This window comes from Triticum urartu, chromosome 2, assembly GCF_003073215.2.
Source record: "Triticum urartu cultivar G1812 chromosome 2, Tu2.1, whole genome shotgun sequence".
In the NCBI taxonomy this organism is placed as follows: domain Eukaryota; kingdom Viridiplantae; phylum Streptophyta; class Magnoliopsida; order Poales; family Poaceae; genus Triticum; species Triticum urartu.
The window spans coordinates 354061760-354082953 of NC_053023.1; positions in this window are offsets into that span (position 1 = coordinate 354061760).

Genomic DNA, 21194 nt, shown 5'->3' on the forward strand with positions numbered 1-21194 from the left:
TTGAAAGGGGCTGGTTTAGAGGTTTTGGGGGTTAATTTAGGTTGTTATTAGCTAGCTAATAGAGAGAAGTGTCCTCTCTTATATCTCAGTGCTTGGTTTACCAACGCTACTGCTGTGCCTAAACATGGCTTAGATTGAAGTGAAGGCAACATGTGGTGCATGTCGAAAGTAATACTAATCCTAACTTGATCAAGTTTAGATTGTACTACTTTCGACATGCACTACATTTATGTTGCCTTCACTTCAATCCAATCCATATTCATTTCACCCGCTGATATATAATAACTCTTCATGCTCGCATCATGCATCATCATATATAATAACAAGTCTACTAATCATCATCATACAACTTGCGATCATATATAATAACAAGTCTACTAATCATCATCATGCATGTACTCGTTATTAATAACAAGTCATACAATCATCATCCTCCTAGTCATCGAACCAACCCTACTTAATTGTTCTTAGCACATGATCATCAGTATTAGGTAGGACCTAAATACCCTCTTTAAGGTAAAATAGCATAAAACAATATAGACCCCGACTCTCCATTATGGAGAATGGAGATTATCCTGTCTCCAATTCTTGCGCTTCGCTTCTTTTTGTTTCCAAGAACCTCCTTACGACTGTCCATACATTTTCTCCATCCTTTGATTTGCATGTCTCCATTTCTTTTAGAAATCTGGTATGGACAGTTGAGATTCGTAGGATGACCTGGCTGTATGTTCAAAACATTAAGGCTACCTTTCTGATACATCAAATGAGGCACACAATTCTCTGGGATCATCTGTTGAAAAACATAGTAATAACTTCATAGTTAGCAATGATGTACTAGTTTTAGAAGTATGCAAAAGATGCACGAATGTCGTAATAGTAAAAAATCTTACCAGGGTATCTCCATGGTAGTTACCGTAGTTCAACACGTGCACTAGTGGCACGTATTGACCATAATGTTGAGGAGTTTGATTGTAGATATTGTAATTCTCAATATCAGTACAAAATCCGACCAGATGATTTTTCTCCTGATAAATTAGTTCGGAGCCATCGGTGTAGTGGGTTTTGTCTACCATCTTCCGCACATTCTTTGAAGAATGAAAATAAGCTGTCAATGGAAATAAGATGTCAACTATTTTGAAATAAACAATATAAATTAGCTAATAACTATGTTTGAGAAACTCACATAGTGGTAGAATTGGAGGCGTATCAACAAGGACCCAAATGTCCATATTATCTTGCTCGATTTCAGGATCGCCAAGATCTGTGGTGACAAGCATACCCTCATCAAAACCATACATCTTGCAAAGTGCTTCCCATTTTTTGCAATCAAAATGGGTTACGTTCTCAGAATTGTACAACTTTACTTCAAATCCACACCATGATGGGCCCTTAGGTGAATTTTCTTTGTTTTGAAACTTTCATGGTCTTCAAAACCCATCCTCTCCAAGACATAGCGTCTTGCATGGCATGGGATAAGCTAGTCGAATTGTAAAAGATGAAAAGTACACATTGAAATATTTGAAGTCGCGCTTAATTATAAAAAAAATAACACTTGTCGTCGTTGCGTATCGTTTCAACATCGAAGGTCTCCTCCAGCTTAATGCTGAAGCGCCGATCTTCGTCCAGGTGAGGCCTGTCGCACAGACCTCGGTCGTTGTGGCACCAGCCGCACTCCCCCGGAGAATTCGTCGTCCGAGTACGGCATTTCCTATGTTCATAATTCAAATATTAAACGTATACAATTAAAAATATGTACTAAAAACCTAAGTTAGATCATTATTATTCATCACGGGTTGACTATCGGTCTGTCTAGTCTTTTCTTGAAAACTCTCAACATAGGAATGAAGGAGAAGCTACCCCCATATATGGTGGAGACTCGACAGACTTAAAGTCAACCCGAGGACTCATATTATAGGACTCATATTGACATGGAGATTTGGCTTGTCTCACCTCGAGGTCGGAGGGGGGTCGGTGACGGGGACGACGGCGTGGATGATGGAGGGGGCTCCTAGATTTCTGTAAAATCAAAAACCCTATAAGCTATCAAGTAATCAAATGCATACGCCTTGCATAGTGCTCTCCAATTTTAGCATTCAAAGTAGGAGTAATTTTCCAATTTGAGCATTCAATAAGCAAAACCAAATCGTAAAATAAAGTAGTATTCAAATTAGCATGCATTCAATTATAAGCAAAACTACATCATATTTTGCGTCCATACATCGTCGAATATTATCACTAATACTCCTCGAATACTATCATACATATAGCATCGCTAATACAGCTAGAACTGTAGCGCCCGATGGGTATCGGCGCGGGCGGTAGACACCCAAAAATAAGGAACCATCACAGGATCATAGGTCCAGTGAGATCCTTGAAGAACCTGCCAGGTATTGTCGAACCTGCCCTCCAACGCAACCATGTAGTGACGGACGTGCTCGTCCTCCTTGCTGACACGGTGACGTACCACCTCCGCAGTGTCCGGAAGCCTCGGCACCGTCACTGGCCCACGCGACCGCCACCAAACAAGGACCGGGTCAAGACGGGATGGCTCCTCACCAACCTACGCCCCCGGAAGGTAGCACCTCCCAATACTAGCCCGGCGGAGCCCAATCCCGGACATGGCCCCTCTGATCAAGCCGTCCTCCTCCGCCGAGTCGACGACGAGGATGCGGGATAGGCATCGTCGACGCCGATGCGGGAATAATTGCTTGAACTAAAAATTTAAACTATTTCTATTATTTTTCTTGCTAAAAATAAACTACTTCTATAGTAAAATAAAGTAGTTTTTATTAAATCAACTAGTTCAACTACTAAGCACTTACTATAAATAAAATAAAGTAGTACTTACTAAAAATAAACTACTTCTATATATAGTAAAATAAAGTAGTTTTATTAAATTAACTAGTTCAACTACTAATTAAGCACTTACTATAAATAAAGTAGTTTTATTAAATCAACTAGTTCAACTACTAATTAAGCATTTACTATAAATAAACTGGTTTAATTAGTTCAACTACTAATTAACCAGCTCCGCGGTGTCCAGAAGAAGAAAAAAGGAGAAGAAGAAAGGATTAATAGAGGAGAAGATCGAAGAAAAAGAAGAAGAAAAAAAAGAGAAGAAGAAGAAGAAGAAAGGAATAGAGGAGAAGAAGATTTTCTATTTTTCTTCTTCTCCTCTTTTTTCTTCTTCTTTTTTCCTCTTCTTATTTATTTCTCCTCTTTTTTCCTCTTCTTCCTCTCCTCTTCTTCTCCTTCTTCATCTCCTTCTTTTTATTCTTCTTCTTACTTCTTTCCTTCTTCATCTTTTCTTCCTTTTCCTTATTTTACTTTCTCCTCTACACTAACCTAAAATGCACTAACCTAAAATCGATATCTACTAACAACCTAAATAAAAAATTAGTACATATATGAAAAAACATATATAAACAAAAAATGCTATGAACATTATATTCATACATACATAGCCACATCCATTCATCATATAGCTACCACATACATATATACATTATATATATATATGAAAAAATGCAATGAACAAAAAACAATACAAATTATATGGAAAAAATGAACAGAGCCGTGGCGGCGGCTCACATCGGGGGCTGCAGACAAGGGCGACGGCGGGGGCGGCGGAGGGCGACAGCGACGACGACGAGGGGCGGAGGGCGACGACGACGGCGACGGGGGGCGGCTCGGGGGCGGCGGAGGGTGATGGCGACGACGGCGGGGGGCGGAGGGCGACGATGACGGCGACGTGGGGCGACGACGTGGGCGGCAGAGGGCGACGACGACGGCGGGGGGGGGGGGGGGGGGGGGGGGGAGGGCGACGGCGACGGGCGACGACGTGGGCGGCGCACGGTGGCGTGGGCAGCCTGGCGGCGTCGGGCGGGGGGCAACTGACGATGAAAACTGGAAATTTTCACAAGTGTTTCTTATATAGTCGAAGCATTGGTCCCGGTTCATGGAACCAACCGGGACCAATGATACCCTTTAGTCTCGGTTGGTGACACCAACCGGGACCAAAGGTCTCTTTTCAGCAGCCCAAAGGGCGGGAAGTAGAGGCCTTTGATCCCGGTTGGTGGCACCAACTGGGACTAAAGGGGGGCATTGGTCCCGGTTGGTGCTATGAACCAGGACCAATGCACCCCTTTCGTCCCGGTTGGTGCCACCAACCGGGACCAAAGGTCGTGTACTGGAATTGCCGCGATGTGGTGGGATGTTTAGTCCCACCTCGCTAGCCGAGAGGGGCTCGGAGTGGTTTATAAGCCCTGCCGAGCCGACCACTTCGAGCTCCTCTCTACTGTAGGCTTACAGGCCTAAATCCACTCTCTATGCTTGTGGGCCTACTGGGCCTACTACGGGCCTGCATCCTGGCCCAACTAGTGGGTTTCTAGTCGTATGCAGGCCGTGGTGGCCTAGTAGGCGGCATTTTTTATATTTTTTTTCCAGTTTTTTCTTTTATTTATTCTATTTTTTTTCTACTTACAGCAAAATACTTACTAGTTTTTTCAATTATTCTTTTTGGTTTAGGTAATAAAAATTATAAACTTTCTGTTAGTGTCATTAATTTTCCAATTTGAATAGTTTAAATTTGAATTCTTTGAAATTTGTGTGAATCACTAGTTTGTGATTAACTTTACTATAAAAATAGAATTTGGAGTGATTCTTTTTCCTGCTATTTAATATTACTGTGTTTTATCATTATATTCAAAAACAGTCTTCGTTATTTTAGTTTCTAACAAAAGAAATATTTATGATAATTCTTTTTGCTATTAAAGTTTCTAACAAAAAAAAGTTCTTTATGAAAATTCTTTTTGCTTTTAATGATTTTGAACATAAAATAGTTTGATAATTTTAGTTGCATCAATTTTATATAATTTTAGTTTCAATAATACTAGAGGTTGCTTATAATGTTTTGAACAGAAAATACTTTGATAATTTTAGTTTCATAAATTTTATTTATGTTATTAAAGTTTATTTTATTTTATTTTATTTCTACTTATATATTTTATTAAAGTTTATATTTTTTTTCTAATTACTTATTTATTTTATTTTATGATAATTATTTTTGCTATTAAAGTTTGTAACAAAAAAGTTCTTTATGAAAATTCTGTGAACTCCTGACTTTTTGTGTGTTCAAAATGCACCATTCAAAGTCACATCATCAATTTTCAACCCTTTCTGACTTCATTTGTTATTTTTCATGCATTTACTGATTATTTTGAGCTATAAGACCCTGAAATTGAAAAGAATTTTAAATGAACTCTGAAAAGGTTGAAAGTTGGCATGGTATCATCATTTCATCCACATAGCATGTGCAAGAAAGTTGAGAGGGTTACGACAAAAACTGGATGCACTTCGTGTACAAAATGGGCAATCTCTTTCGAAGTATCAGGATTTCATACAGAAACTTGTCTGTTACTGAAAGTGCGTTATATCGACTAGAGGGGGGGTGAATAGGCGATTTTTATGAAAGTCTTCAAAACTTGGGAGTTATGAAGACAGACAGTGAAGATTATGCCTATTACTATGCAGCGGAAGTTAGATTACACTAGGCCAGCCATGGTCATGTATTCAATAGAGTGAAAGCACAGTGACAAACAGCTTCAGTGTAATAAGGATCAAGTAGGAAGAAGTTATGAAGCCAAACAGATCATGCATTCACGTTGTGAAGACAAATGATAAAGCAAGCACGCAATGACTTCACAATGAGTAACTAGCAAGAGAAGGAAGTGAAGATGAAACCAGTGACTCGTTGAAGACAATGATATGTTGGACCAGTTCCAGTTGCTGTGACAACTGTACGTCTGGTTGGAGCGGCTAGGTATTTAAACCTTAGGACACACAGTCCCGGACACCCAGTCCTGAACACACAGTTCAGGACACCAAGTCCTCACCGTAATCTCCTTGAGCTAAGGTCACTTAGTCCTCGCCCAATCACTCTGGTAAGTCTTCAAGGTAGACTCCCAAACCTTCACAGACTTCGTTCACTGGCAATCCACAATGTCTCTTGGATGCTCTGAACGCGACGCCTAACCGTCTGGAGGATTCACAGTCCTCAAGTGTAATAAGTCTTCAGATCACACAGACAAGAAGACTTAAGTGATGCCCAATTTACTCTGGCTCTGGGTGGTTAGGGCTTTTCTCCTCAACTAGGAATTTTCTCTCAAAGGCTTCGAGGTGGGTTGCTCTCAAACGACAAAAGCCGTGCACTGAAATCTAAGCAGCCAACCGTTTATGGTTGTGGGGGTGGGCTATTTATAGCCACTTGGCAACCCGACCTGATTTGTCCGAAATGACCCTGGGTCACTAAGGAACTGACACGTGTCTCAACGGTCAGATTTCGAACTCTCATGGCAACTTTACTTGGGCTGCAAGCAAAGCTGACTTGTCCGGCTCTGGACAAGATTTGCTCTCATTGTCTTCACTCGAAGACATAGGTTTTTGATTTAGGCATCACTTCAGTCATTCTGACTGGTTCTCTTGGACCCCACTTAACAGTACGGTGGTTCCTATGACTCAACACAAAATAAAAGAAACTACGAAAGATCTAAGTCTTCGAGCTCCATAGGCTTCATAACGTGTCTTCTTTTGTCATAGTCTTCAATGTAAATATCTTCATATACCACCTTTGTCTTCAATGTCTTCATACATTTTTAGGGGTCATCTCTGGTAGTGAAACCGAATCAATGAGGGACTTCTACCTGTGTTTTCCTATAATTCTCACAAACACATTAGTCCCTCAACTAGGTTTGTCGTCAATACTCCAAAACCAACTAGGGGTGGCACTAGATGCACTTACAATCTCCCCCTTTTTGGTGATTGATGACAAACTAGTTGAAGTTTTCAACGGGGAATATAAATTGTGAAGTCTGTAAAGGAATTGTCATCATAAGTTGCAAGTGCTCCCCCTGAAGATGTGCATATAAGTTAATTTGCTTTTGGAATGCAAATGCACATGGCAGGTTGTACTTGTGGAGATCAGCTTCAGCTTATGATGACAATCCACTATGCATGTGAAAGTATATGAAGATAATGACATGCATAATGGAAAATGGACGTCTGCAGAATGAGATGAGTGCGGAATTTATCTTCGCAAAAGGAGTGGTAAAACAGGTAGCAGATGACCATCGAGTTTTCGTGTTTACAACTCAAAAGAACCAAATGAAGCAAAACAAGAGTTGCAAACACGAAGCAAGTATAACAAAACAAGGCACCCGCCCATATTGACCCGCTTGAAGACTATAAACATCATATGCTTCTCCCTCTTTTGTCAGGAATGACCAAAAAGGTTTGAAGACATAGAGTTTTCTACGCGTTCCCAGGCGCAGCAGGGTCGGTGGAGTTGTTTGGCGGTGCTGAGCTTTGAGGTGCTGAAGCAGGTGGTGGTGAAGTAGCATCATCATCGTCATCAATGATCCTCGCAGTGACGGTGGCAGCAGATGAGGAATACTCAGAGTCTTCAAGTGACGGTGTATTGCGCATCACAGCTCTCCTAGGAGGTGTGGTGTCAAATTTGAAGCGCTCTGTGAAGCCATCCTCTTCAAGTTCAGCTTCAGTGCAGATCATTGAGAGCCCTTTCCACGTACGACGACAAGTTTCATGCGTAACGAAGGCATTCTTGGTGGCCAGGTTTCGAAGACGATTGACATCCACCAAGAGGCTCTTCATCTGACGTTTCAGCCAGTCGTGATGCCTATCTTGCTTTTGGTGAAGGGCCACAAGAAGCTCTCGGTCAGTGAGGACTCGAGCACGCTTCTTGGGTCTTGGAGCGTTTGTGCTATCTGTGGCTTCAGTTGATGCTGGTGCACGTGTAGTGCCAGCCATCGGATAGACCCTGGACATGGCTTCAACACCTTCAACATTCTGCGTGAAGCTCTGGTGTTCGGCATTCTGAAGACTTATTGGTTGCTTGGCAGGCTCAGGGTATATTGCTTCAGCAGAGGTGTCCACATCTGGCAAGAAGATCCGATGGTTGCGGGCTGAGGGCTGATATGAAGTTGCAGAGTGAATCTTGATCAGCCTCATAACCCAAGGAGCATATATCTTCAAACCAAAGAGATCTGAGCCGGATGCTGCTAGTTGGCGTATAAAGAGATCCTGTGCGTTGAAGCATTTGCCATGCAGAATACAGAAGATGAGAGTCTTCATTGCACCTTCAACCTTGGCATATGGAGAGTGCCCCTTAATGGGCCATAGAGTCCGCCTGACGATGTGATATATGGTTCTGGGCAGGTACTCTAAGTCTTCAACGAAGAACTCAGTTGGATAGGGTGCATCCTGAGGCAATGGCTTCATCATTGAGAGCATCTGACTCATATTTGGCTCAGGACGCTGAAATATGCTCTCAATTGCTTCAGCATGGGGTTGGCAGCCTTCTTCAAAGAATTCGCCAGGAGTGGGAAGGCCGGTAAGCTCAATGATATCGAAAGCATTGGCTTCATGATGGACATTGCCGGTCATCCACTCCAGGACCCAAGTCTTCGGATCTCTGTTGTAGCCTTTGATATGCAGGGTGGCATAGAACTGGAGCAGAAGCTCTTCATTCCAGTGCTCTTCATCGGTGATAAACGGCAGCAGACCCACTTGCTTGAAGCAATCCAGTGCGTCTTCTAGGCTAGGCAGGCCAGCAACAGCTTCAACCTCAAGGCACTTGTGAGGAAAGATGCGGCATTGGTTGTACAGGATGCATGAATAATAGCTGCGCTGTTGATAGCTCCAGAACCTATCTGATACAATCCGTTCCCTTGAATAAGGGTTCTTGGAGCTGTTGAAAAACGTGTTGTCTGCCCTGAAGCTGTTGATGTTGAAGGAGCCAGGAGCTAATGCAGGACCTGGGAACCTTGGCAGTCGTGGGATCGGCTTCTAGACCTGGGGCCTGTACGCAACATGATAATTGAATTGGGGACCGGCAGCAGACTCAGGCACAGAAGATTCAGGAGCAGTAGCTTCAGTGTCTTCTGAAGCTGTTGTTGGGGAGGGCTCCACATTTGCTTCGGCGTTGTTTGTGGCAGCCTCAACATTTGCAGCCTCCACACGTGTAGTGGGAGGGACGAACTCAGGCACGTTCTCCTGGAGAACTGCTTCTTGTTGGTGCGGGGGAGTTGGAGCTTGTGGTATTTCTGCATGCTCTTCGGCTGATGCAGCCGGAATGTCGTCAGCCTGAGCCCTTGGCCCTTTGCGAAGCCTACGGAATGTAGGCGACGCCGGTGGAGTTGCAGTGGGCTGGGGCTCATTATCTTCCTCCTGTGGGCGATCTGCCCACGATGCATCTTGTGTGATTGGCGTTAATGGACGACCAATGCTGATCAGTTCACTTGTCTCAAGCTGAGGAAGGGCTGCATCACCTTGGACATTGTCTTGGAGACCAATGTCTTCAGCAGCGTTGGGGTCGGCTGCTGGAATGTCTTCAGCATGCGAAGCCTCTATGAAAGCAGGCTCATGCACTGTTAACTGACGATCTGCGTCAGGATAGTGGACGGAGAGGGGTTCAACTATCAAGGGCTCTGTGGGAGCAGCCCGAGATTTCTTGGTCTTGCGCTTTTTGATGGTGGGGTCAGAAGGAGAGGCTTCAGAGTGTTTCCTCTTCCTAGCTTCAGCCTCTGTAGTCCGTGTCTTCTTGAGCTCTGAGGCGGTTGATCGATTCTTTGGCTTCGAGCCAGTCGTTGCAGTGGGGAAGACAATCGGAGCAGTTTCTGACCTTGGCGCCTCTGGTTCAGGCACAGCAGGCTTCTTTTTCTTCTTCGCGGCCACCCTGGGGTCAATGCCGGGACGCCCAAGTGCCTTGCGCTTCTCGGCCTCATTGTAGGCCTGCACGCAGCGATCAGCCAGATTCTTCATGCGCTCTCGCGAGCCTTGAGCTTCAGCACGCGTCTTCAGAAAGTTCTCTTTCAGCTCGTGCATCATGATCTTGAAGTTTTTCACTTCTTGCACGCTGAGCTTGGCCACGTGCTTCTTGAACTGAGCCTTTTCAAAACCAATTTTCTGCTTCAGTTCAACAATGCGCTGGGCTATTGCAAGTTCTGAAGCAATTGCTCCTTGAAAGGCAACGCTGAGGCCTATGGGCAGCTGCAGATCATCGAAGCTGATGTCTGGTGAGGCAAACCATTCATCGATGAAGTTGTGGATGATGGCGACATCAAACAGAGGCAGATTGTTGAAGATTTCAGCCTCCTCCTTGCTCTTGATGAGCTGCTCAAGAGCGTCATCTCCAAGATCTTCATCGCTTGATAGATCAATGGTTTCGCAGCGCAGAATGGCAGCAGCTGTGAGCTCTTTGCCTGTGTGCGGCTGAGGCTTCTTGGCTTCTTGAGGCTTGGAGACTCGTGATAAGTCTTCAGACTGCACACTGGCTTCAGGAGGTGCAGTTGCCAATGGCTTCGCTCTTGAGATTTTGGGAGAAGCGGCTGGCTTTGAAGCTTTTGGCTTCTTCTGCTTTGGCTTCGGCGCAGCAGGGGCGTCATCAGACTCAGTATCTGCTGGAGGGTCATTCACGGCAGTCCCTTGGACTAGGATGCGGGTGATGAGGCCTGCAAGATTGGCATACGGCCCGATGATATTGGGATCGGCGTCGCATGTGCCATCTGCCCTTGGTTCAGAGGGACCAGGGTTGAAGTCTAATCCCAGCTTCTTCTTGTTTTGCTTTGCAGAGTTCTGAGCAAATTGGAAGTTACGCTTGAACAGATTGTCATCGCGACACCAGAGAAGTGATGACGGATGTGCTTCAGCTGGCTGTGGTCCTCTCACCATGCATGGATAGAAGCCTTGAGCAATGGCTTCGTCTCTGGACCTGGGTACGAGATTTTTGTATAATACGTCTCCCCACGGTCTCTTGATGGCGCACTTTTCGGCATACTCCTGAGTGACGAAGCGGTATTGAAACCATTGCTCTGCCCAATATCTTCGAATCCATTGGATTCGTGTCTTGCGCTGACCATAGCTTTCTTCAGGATCAGTTTTGTACATCTCTGCCAATTCATCAGGCAGATCTTTGGACGTTGCACCACGTCTCTGTCTGCCTCCCTTCCTTGCTGTTGTTTCTGAAGCCATGAATCTTAACTTGGAAGGCTTCAAGATGTTCAAAGTCTTCAAAGGCTTCCTTTTGCTTGACCAACAAGAGCTGGCTTCAGGAGAGTTGATGTGATGCTGCAAGTACTCTGCAAATGAATGCAGACTATGAGAACCAAAGGATTCTCCCACGGACATGTACCTGTGACAGCATTAAGGTGCGAGGGAAGGAGAAGAGGTCATATGCATTCTCAGAAGATTTTGAAGATAAACTGGTTTAGAAGACATTGACCTCATCGTGCGAAGACATTCACTCATAGATAAGAAGTTGGTTCCAGATTTGTACGAACCCACAGATCAGTACAAGTGAGGAATCTAACTACTTCGTAATGCACAAGTGAATATTCTAGGCAGGTTATGAGATGCAGACTGAGAGAGATGTAACTTGTGAGAGCAAAAACTTCTTATGGCAGAAAGTGACTGAACTATAGGATCAAGAGAGGCTGTAAAAAGAGGTTTTATTTACCACACTTGGAACTGCTAGACGAAGTGGGAGTTGAGGCCGAGCAGTTCGATCCTCCGTGCCCTAACTTGGCGATGGAAAACACATACGGCGACGGCGGAGAGAGTGATGTCCGCTGTCGGCGTGAAAACGGCGTCGGAGAGGTTGCGGCAGTGAAGCGCTTCGTCGCCGGTGTCGTTGAGAGCTAGCGGTGGCGCTAGGGTTCGTGCGAGGGTGGAAGAAGAGATAATGACCGTAGTGAATCGTGTATTTATAGGGATAGAGGCGCGCTATTACTCAGGTGCCCCCGGCGATTCGCATCTGAACAGCACGTGGCCATCATGCGGTATTTTGGGGGCAGTTCCACATCCCACGCACCCCTTGATTGTCGGGTGTCGTTCCTACTTCTCTGGATTTCTTGTGGATGAATGAGCATTTGAAAACGGTTTTAAAGTTTGTCTCTGTGTCTTCTGCTGACAAGGATGCAGAGAAGACATTCGACAGTTTCAATAGAATGCATACGACTTGGAGAGATAGAGTTTGAGGTAGAAAGCATGGAGAGGTTAGGGTCCGATCACATTCACTTAGTTCAAAAGATTCAAACAAGAAGACATAGCTATAAGTGAATGCTGTAGAGGACAGAACACCAGTATATATATATATATATATATATAATCAACGCAGTGAAGATAATCATGAAGACATATTGAGATTGAAGCCAAACCAAATGTGAAGACATTGCGAGGTGACGCCATGAGTGAAACACTTCAAAATAGAACGTTTGGTGGTGGCGTTACCCACCGTATAGGAAGTATTAGACCCAGACACAGCGCACAATTATCGTGGCGCTCCGAAGTCAAATTCCACATTAATGTATTCACACTTAGAATGTATGTCTTCATTGATTGAAGATATACGTTACTTCGTGTGTTGCACATCTAAATCATCAATATGCATAAGTGTTAGGATGTGTGCCTGATCACAGGACATTTGAGGATTCCAAGATATTTAGCTCACACCGTAACTTGCAAAACCTCTTCTCATCCAAGGGCTTGGTGAAGATATCTGCCAATTGCTCTTCAGTGTTGACGTGTATGATATCAATGTCTTCCTTCACAACATGATCTCTGAGAAAGTGATGGAGAATTTCAATGTGCTTAGTCTTCGAGTGCTGAACTGGGTTGTTGGCAATCTTGATGGCGCTTTCGTTGTCGCAGTAAAGTGGCACTTGCTTCAGATGAATGCCATAATCCTTGAGTGTTTGCTTCATCCACAGAAGCTGAGCGCAGCAAGATCCAGCAGCAATGTATTCAGATTCAGCAGTGGAGAGAGATACACAGTTCTGCTTCTTTGAAGACCAACATACAAGTGATCGTCCCAGAAAGTGACATGTGCCTGATGTAGACTTGCGATCAACTTTGTCACCAGCATAATCAGCATCCGAAAATCCAACCAAATCAAACTCTGAGCCCTTTGGATACCATAATCCTAGAGTTGGGGTGTGAGCCAAATATCGAAGAATTCGCTTCACAGCTAAGTGATGCGACTCCTTTGGTGTCGCTTGAAATCGAGCACACATGCAAACACTAAGCATGATATCTAGCCTAGATGCACATAAATAAAGCAAAGACCCAATCATGGAGCGGTATACCTTTTGATCGAACTCTTTACCATTATCGTCAGGACCTAGATGATGTTTGGCTAGCATTGGTGTTGTGAAGCCTTTGCAGTCTTGCATACCGAACTTCTTCAGGCAATTTTTGAGATACTTCTCTTGAGATATGAAGATGCCATTGCGCTGTTGTCGGATTTGAAGACCAAGAAAGAACTTCAGCTCCCCCATCATGGACATCTAATATTGCTCTTGCATCATATATCCAAACTCTTCACTATACTTATGATTGGTGCAGCCGAAGATAATGTCATCCACATATATTTGGCACACAAACAGTTCACCATCGTATGTCTTCGTGAAAAGAGTGGGATCCAGGGAACCAGGTATGAAGCCGTTGCTCTTCAGAAAGTACTTGAGTGTATCATACCAGGCCCTAGGGGCTTGTTTGAGGCCATACAGTGCCTTGTTGAGCTTGTATACCATATCAGGATGTTTTGGATTTTCAAAACCAGGTGGTTGTGCAACATACACTTCTTCTTCAATCTTGCCATTGAGAAAGGCACTTTTCACATCCATTTGATATAGAAGTATGTTATGATGATTTGCATAGGCCAGCAGTATGCGTATGGCTTCAAGCCTAGCCACAGGAGCAAATGTTTCATCGAAGTCAATGCCCTCCACTTGAATATATCCTTGAGCAACGAGACGAGCTTTGTTTCTGATAACTTGACCATGCTCATCTTGCTTGTTGCGGTATATCCATTTGGTGCCTATTATGTTGTGCTTCCGTGGATCAGGACGCTTAACCAGTTCCCATACATTATTCAGCTCAAACTGTTGAAGCTCTTCTTGCATAGCTTGAATCCATTCATGTTCCATGAAGGCTTCTTCAACTTTCTTGGGTTCTGATATTGAGACGAATGCAAAATGCCCACAGAAGTTTGCTAGCTGAGTTGCCCTTGAACGAGTGAGTGGACCAGGTGCATTGATGCTGTCAAGTATTCTGTCAATCTGTACTTCATTTGCAACACGAGGATGTATAGGGCGAAGACTTTGCTCTTGCTGATCTGCGTTGTTGTTTGGAGGAATGTCTTCATGCTGAGCATTGTCTTCATGTTGATCAGGTGCTGAGATGATAAGTTCTTCTTCAAGATGAGCTTCAGAAGGTACAATCTCTCCAGTTCCCATAAGCTTGATTGATTCACTAGCTGGAACTTCATCTAGCACATTTGGCAATTGCTCTCTTTGTGATCCATTGGTTTCATCGAACCGCACATCCACAGTTTCAACCACTTTGTAGTGGAAGAGATTGAAGACTCTGTAGGAGTGTGAATCCTTTCCATATCCAAGCATGAATCCCTCATGTGCTTTTGGTGCAAACTTTGAGGTATGGTGTGGGTCCTTGATCCAGCATCTTGCACCAAATACTCTGAAGTAACTGACATTTGGCTTCTTGCCAGTTAGGAGTTCATAAGATGTCTTGTTCAGAAGCTTGTGAAGATAAACACGATTGATTGTATGGCATGCAGTGTCAATGGCTTCAGTCCAGAATTTTCTTGGAGTCTTGTATTCATCTAGCATTGTTCTGGCCATCTCAATGAGTGTTCTGTTCTTGCGTTCGACGACGCCATTCTGCTGTGGCGTGTACGGAGCTGAGAATTCATGTGTGATGCCCAAGGTATCCAGATATGTATCAAGGCCAGTGTTCTTGAATTCAGTGCCATTGTCACTTCTAATGTGCTTTATCTTGGTGCCAAAATTGTTCATAGCTCGATTGGCGAAGCGTCTGAAGACATCCTGCACTTCAATCTTGTAAAGGATTATGTGTACCCAAGTATATCTAGAGTAATCATCAACAATGACAAAGCCATAGAGGCAAGCAGTAGTGGTAAAAGTTGAGTAGTGAGTGGGACCGAAAAGATCCATGTGGAGCAGTTCGAAGGGTTGTGTAGTAGTCATGATTGTCTTCGAAGGATGTTTTGCCCTTGTCATCTTCCCTGCTTCACAGGCACCGCATAAATGATCTTTCTTGAACTTGACGCCCTCGATGCCTATGACATGCTTCTTCTTCGCAAGGGTGTGGAGATTCCTCATGCCAGCATGCCCAAGCCTCCGATGCCAAAGCCAGCATTCTGAAGCTTTTGCAAGAAGGCATACCGCAAGTTGTGGTCCTGCTGAGAAATCTACCACGTACAAATCACCTTTCCGATACCCTCAAACACTAGAGATTTGTCAGATTCCATTAGCACCAGGCAGCGATATTTTCCAAACATTACAATCATATTCAGATCGCAAAGCATTGAGACAGACATTAAGTTGAAGCTAAGGGATTCAACAAGCATGACTTTATCCATGTGTTGATCCTTTGAGATTGCAACTCTACCTAGACCCAATACCTTACTTTTACCAGTGTCAGCAAATGTGATGTGGCTCTTGTCGGATGGACGTAAAGTTGAGTCCATAAGAAGGCTTCTTCTGCCAGTCATGTGATTTGTACACCCACTGTCAATAATCCATTCTGAAGACTTTGAAGTCGCTGGTGTCGTACCCTACAGTGCAGTTAGGGGGATAGGCTTCACGAAGAGAATTGTGAAGCATAAACATTTGACGAACCAGTGGGTTATGAAAACTTAGATCCAGATTAGGACTAATAGGGAGAGTAGCATGCGATTCAGGAGCAAAGTACATAATGATGCCATTCGGGCATTTTATCTTGCGCCCTACAAGATTTTTAAGGTCCCCAGCAATAGCATCAGAAGATTTTGTTTTTCTGCTGGAGACCTTTCCCTGCAAAAGAGAGTTAAGCTTTCTTAACCACCCACATCTTCAAGGGTGGCTTAGAAGCAATAAGTCTAAGTGCAGCATCTGAGAATTTTGGCTTTGAAGCCTTAACAAACAGTCTAGCAGGTGGACAATAATACTCATAGGAATAAGCAGAATAATTTTTGGTCACATGAACACGATTCGATGAACCGCTCTCATATTCATATGCCTGAGTATAGTTTCCCTGCAAAATATTTGCGTTAGTGCGACTCAGGTGAGTCCTCTGTCTGTATGAAGCCTTTGGACCATATGAAGCCTTTGGTCTGAGGTTTGTCTTCTTCAAGTGAGGTGTCAAGAAGACATTCACAGGAAGATTTTCCAGACATGTTTTCGGAACCCAGATCTTCTTCAAAGGCGGTCCATTCCTGCAGTTAGTACCAATGTACCTGGCAAATACTTCACCATTCTGACTCTTAAACAGTTTGTAGTTTGCATCAAAGGATTCATCAATGATAATGGGGTTAGCACAAGTGAAGCCAGATAGATTGGATGGATCTGCTGAGGATTCCTTTGCAGCAACCCATGTGGTTTTGGGATACTGCTCAGGTTTCCAGTAAGAGCCATCTGCATTAATTTTCCTCACGAACCCAACACCCTCTTTCCTAGGGTTTCGGTTCAGAATCTGCTTCTTAAGGACATCACATAGTGTCTGATGCCCTTTCAGACTTGTACATCCCTGTTTCAAGCAATGTCTTCAACCTAGCATTCTCATCAGCAATAGCAGTGGTATCCTCAGCAGAGGGGTTAGTTACCATTTCAACAGTTGAAGATATTGCACCAGCAGTAGCAGTGGAACATTCAGCAACAGAAGTAGCATTATCACGCTCAATGCATTTAAGGCATGGTGGTTCAAATCCTTCCTGAGCGGAACTGATCTGTTCGGCTCGAAGTGACTCATTTTCCTTTTGAAGATCTTCATGATCCGCTCTCAACTTCTCAAGATCTTGCTTCTTTTGAAGATAATCATAGGAAAGCTTTTCATGAGTAGTTGAGAGAGTCTCAAGACGATCTTCAAGTTCCTGATACTTAACGTGAAGATTTTTTATGTCTTCAATTAAGGATTCAGAACGAGTCATTTCAGCACCCAACAGATCGTCGCTTCTGTCTAACAGTTTTTGAATATGTTCCATAGCTTTCTGTTGTTCAGTTGCAATTTTAGCAAGTGTTTTGTAGCTAGGTTTTGAATCACATTCAGAGTCATCGTCACTAGATGTTTCATAGCGAGTAGTGCGTGTGTTTACCTTGGCACCGCGTGCCATGAAGCAGTAGGTAGGAGTGGAGTCGTTCTTGTCATTTTGCGTCGGTGTCGGTGATGCAGTCATTATCTTCAGTGTTGATGATGGACTTGGCGACGTATGCTGTAGCCAGACTCGCAATGCCAGAATCAGACTCCTCCTCAGACTCCACCTCTGCCTCTTCAGATGCGGACTCCTCCTCTGAATCCATCTCCTTTCCAACAAACGCACGTGCCTTGCCAGATGAGCTCTTCTTCTGTGATGAAGACTTTGATGAAGACTTGGAAGAAGACTTTGAGTATTTCTTCTTCTTCTTGTCGTCAGAATCATATTCCTTTCTCTTCTTCTTCCTTCTGTTCTCATTGTCCCACTGTGGACACTCAGAGATGAAGTGTCCAGTTTTCTTGCACTTGTGACATGTTTTCTTCTTGTAGTCATGAGCAGAAGCTTCATCATTCCTTGAGCTTGATCGTGAAGATTTTCTGAATCCTTTCTTCTTGGTGAATTTTTGGAACTTCTTCACTAGCATTGCAAGTTCTCTTCCAATGTCTTCAGAATCATCAGAACTGCAGTCAGATTCTTCTTCAGATGAGGAGACAGCTTTTGCCTTCAAGGCGCGAGTTCGCCCATAGTTTGGACCGTAGATATCTCTTTTCTCAGAAAGCTGAAACTCATGTGTGTTGAGCCTCTCAAGTATGTCAGACGGATCGAGTGTCTTGAAATCAGGACGTTCTTGAATCATCAGGGCCAGGATGTCAAACAAACTATCAAGTGATCTCAGCAGCGTCTTGACAATTTCATGTTTGGTGATCTCAGTGGCACCGAGGGCTTGAAGCTCGTTTGTGATGTCAGTGAGTCTGTCAAATGTGTGCTGGACATTCTCATTGTCATTTCGCTTGAAGCGGTTGAAGAGATTGCGAAGGACACTGATTCTTTGATCTCTCTGGGTTGAGATGCCTTCATTAACTTTGGAGAGCCAGTCCCAGACCAGTTTGGATGTCTTCAAGGCACTCACACGGCCATACTGTCCTTTGGTCAGATGACCACAGATGATATTCTTGGCAGTAGAGTCCAGTTGAACGAATTTCTTGACATCAGCAGCAGTGACACCTTCTCCAGCCTTGGGAACGCCGTTCTCGACGACATACCATAGGTCGACATCAATGGCTTCAAGATGCATGCGCATCTTATTCTTCCAGTAGGGATATTCAGTTCCATCGAAGACGGGGCAAGCAGCGGAGACTTTGATTATCCCTGCACTCGACATAGCTAAAACTCCAGGTGGTTAAACCGAATCACACAGAACAAGGGAGCACCTTGCTCTGATACCAATTGAAAGTGCGTTATATCGACTAGAGGGGGGGTGAATAGGCGATTTTTATGAAAGTCTTCAAAACTTGGGAGTTATGAAGACAAACAGTGAAGATTATGCCTATTACTATGCAGCGGAAGTTAGATTACACTAGGCCAGCCATGGTCATGTATTCAATAGAGTGAAAGCACAGTGACAAACAACTTCAGTGTAATAAGGATCAAGTAGGAAGAAGTTATGAAGCCAAACAGATCATGCATTCACGTTGTGAAGACAAATGATAAAGCAAGCACGCAATGACTTCACAATGAGTAACAGCAAGAGAAGGAAGTGAAGATGAAACCAGTGACTCGTTGAAGACAATGATATGTTGGACCAGTTCCAGTTGCTGTGACAACTGTACGTCTGGTTGGAGCGGCTAGGTATTTAAACCTTAGGACACACAGTCCCGGACACCCAGTCCTGAACACACAGTTCAGGACACCAAGTCCTCACCGTAATCTCCTTGAGCTAAGGTCACTTAGTCCTCGCCCAATCACTCTGGTAAGTCTTCAAGGTAGACTCCCAAACCTTCACAGACTTCGTTCACTGGCAATCCACAATGTCTCTTGGATGCTCTGAACGCGACGCCTAACCGTCTGGAGGATTCACAGTCCTCAAGTGTAATAAGTCTTCAGATCACACAGACAAGAAGACTTAAGTGATGCCCAATTTACTCTGGCTCTGGGTGGTTAGGGCTTTTCTCCTCACTAGGAATTTTCTCTCAAAGGCTTCGAGGTGGGTTGCTCTCAAACGACAAAAGCCGTGCACTGAAATCTAAGCAGCCAACCGTTTTTATGGTTGTGGGGGTGGGCTATTTATAGCCACTTGGCAACCCGACCTGATTTGTCCGAAATGACCCTGGGTCACTAAGGAACTGACATGTGTCTCAACGGTCAGATTTCGAACTCTCATGGCAACTTTACTTGGCTACAAGCAAAGCCGACTTGTCCGGCTCTGGACAAGATTCGCTCTCATTGTCTTCACTCGAAGATATAGGTTTTTGATTTAGGCATCACTTCAGTCATTCTGACTGGTTCTCCTGGACCCCACTTAACAGTACGGTGGTTCCTATGACTCAACAAAATAAAAAGAACTACGAAAGGATCTAAAGTCTTCGAGCTTCCATAGGCTTCATAACGTGTCTTATTTGTCATAGTCTTCAATGTGAATATCTTCATATACCACCTTTGTCTTCAATGTTTTCATACATTTTTAGGGGTCATCTCTGGTAGTAAAACCGAATCAATGAGGGACTTCTACTGTGTTTTCCTGCAATTCTCACAAACACATTAGTCCCTCAACTAGGTTTGTGTTCAATACTCCAAAACCAACTAGGGGTGGCACTAGATGCACTTATACAGTTACAACAGGCATTTCAAATGAATTACGAAAAGGTTGAAAGTTGGCATGGTATCATCATAATAGTTGTGGAGAGAAAGTCCTCATTTTTTCTTCGCTTGTGTCCTTTTCTTATTGCGCCGTAACCATGGATAATCTTCATCATTTATCAGGATGCATGGGTCAGCCTTGACTTTGAAGGGAGGAATTTCATGAAACTTTTCAAAATCTTTGGACATGTCTATCTTGCCCTCCACTCCCACTCGCACTGCTCCGGATGTTTGGAGCGCAGACTGTTCTTGTGTTCATCGACATACGGGGTCACCAAGGTAGAGTTCTATAGAACTGTGTAGTGTGCTTGATACCAAGAATATCCGTCCCTGCATATTATTGAGTCCCCTCCAAGCGTGCCTTTTCCAGTTAGTCTCCCCTCATACCACGATTTAGGGAGACCTATCTTCTTAAGGCCAGGAATGAAGTCAACACAAAACCCAATGACATCCTCTGTTTGATGGCCCATGGAGATGCTTCCTTCTGGCCTAGCATGGTTACAAACATATTTGTTTAGGACTCCCATGAACCTCTCAAAGGGGTACATATTGTGTAGAAATACGGGGCCCAGAATGACAATCTCGTCAACTAGATGAACTAGGACGTGCGTCATGATATTGAAGAAGGATGGTGGGAACACCAGCTCGAAACTGACAAGACATTGCACCACATCACTCCTTAGCCTTGGTATGATTTCTGGATCGATCACCTTCTGAGAGATTGCGTTGAGGAATGCACATAGCTTCACAATGGCTAATCGGACATTTTCCGGTAGAAGCCCCCTCAATGCAACCAGAAGCAGTTACGTCATAATCACGTGGCAGTCATGAGACTTTAGGTTCTGGAACTTTTTCTTTGGCATATTTATTATTCCCTTTATATTCGACGAGAAGCCAGTCAGGACCTTCATACTAAGAAGGCATTCAAAGAAGATTTCCTTCTCTTCTTTGGTAAGAGCGTAGCTGGCAGGACCTTCATACTGCTTTGGAGGCATGCCGTCTTTTTCGTGCAAACGTTGCAGGTCCTCCCGTGCCTCAGTTGTATATTTTGTCTTCCCATACACGCCCAATAAGCCTAGCAGGTTCATGCAAAGGTTCTTCGTCACGTGCATCACGTCGATTGAAGAGCGGACCTCTAGGTCTTTCCAGTAGGGTAGGTCCCAAAATATATATTTCTTCTTCCACATGGGTGCGCGTCCCTCAGCGTCATTCGGAACAGCTAGTCTGCCGGGACCCTTTCCAAAGATTACGTGTAAATCATTGACCATAGAAA